Raw genomic sequence first — 1,596 nt, forward strand, 5'->3', positions numbered from 1 at the left:
ATCAGTCAGTATTATCGAGCTTGTTTCATTTGCGTTTCACTTATGTTTTAATTCGCAGCAGGATTTTTCTTAATGAACGCGACACTAGAAACAGCGAGCTATCGACGGTCATTCCGCGAGAAATCATCGCGCGTCCGTCGATGGACAGCGAAATTATCCATTGTTATCGGCTGCGGAATGCACTCATGATAAGGCTATTTATGTCGTTCCTCTGCACGAGACAACGGTGAGGGCACATATCATAAAAATTGACCACGGGGACATCATCCTTGCACTTTATACTTGAACTATTGAGCAAGTTTCCCCTTCTTTGTTTCTGTATAACGAGTGCTAAGTGAGTGCAGAAACGCGATTAGAAGATAAACCGTTAATATTTATTTGATTTGACATTACATTCGTTTATTCTTATTAGTACATTAAATTTAAGCTATTCAATTTATTTTTGGATAATATAATTAATTCGAGATTTTAATAATTTAATTAGACCAAGTTTTTCAATAGATAGTCGTTTTATTTTTAAAATGTACTAAATATTTTTGTTTTCAACAAAAAAAAACGAGTTAAAATTGAATAATTAAAATATCTTAAAATATCTTAAATATCTTAAAATGCAAGAAGAGCAGAAATGAATACCTAATCATAGCATTTTTATATTAAACAAAATAATTTTAACGTAGCAATTAATAATTAAATTGTAGTAGCACTATGAATTGATATTGATATTTTTATATCTCAAGTTGCAAATATTTATTCAATTATATTAATTTATTTTTTTAATTCTATCATAAACTTTTATATTTTTATTCAAATCAAATTGTTAACTATTAAATACTATTACTTCCGTTTTGTACTATTACGGAACATTATTTTCGATTTCACAAAGCAACGTCACACACTTAGTCAGAGGTGTAATTTATTGACTCCTAATGAAGTCTCTTGTGCATTAGCAGCATTTATTTAGCGCTATAACGATTAACGGTTATACACGAAACAAAATCAGCTGATAGCTATGAAAGTGCATGCATGTAAGTAATTCATGCAGGAAACAAGTGTTCTCTTGATTCTCGATGCTTGTTTACAACTATGCACCCGCGAGAATAAAGAAGAGAAAGAGAGAAAGATATAAAGCGGCGCGACGTGCTATTTTCTGACTACTAGTCTCCCAATAATACAGCGAAGAAAAAAGGAATTGTCGCAATGAATCGATCAATACGTATTTAGCGCTGCTAAATCATGGTAGGATAGGTAGATGTTACAAAACAAATATGGAAATTCCAGACAAAAATTTTCTTCAAAATTTTTCTTCAAAAAAAAATCAAGTAATGAAAAAAATATATAATCCGTTTAAAATTTCCATTAAAACCATGCAAATTTTTGAAAGCAGAAAAAGGTGATTACAGAAGAATTGGGTCATTATATATTGCGTAATGGGCAGTGTGAAAATACAAAGATATATAATATAGATTTAAGGGAGTTACTTTGAAGTCAGCAGATTATATAAGTGTAGATTGCGCTCTTCTTACCGCTGATTCCAAAGTAGCCCCCTTAAATTTGTATCATATTTTTACAATTATTAAGAGTCCTATTTTATATATA

This window comes from Atta colombica, unplaced genomic scaffold (assembly GCF_001594045.1).
Source record: "Atta colombica isolate Treedump-2 unplaced genomic scaffold, Acol1.0 scaffold238, whole genome shotgun sequence".
Lineage (NCBI taxonomy): Eukaryota > Metazoa > Arthropoda > Insecta > Hymenoptera > Formicidae > Atta > Atta colombica.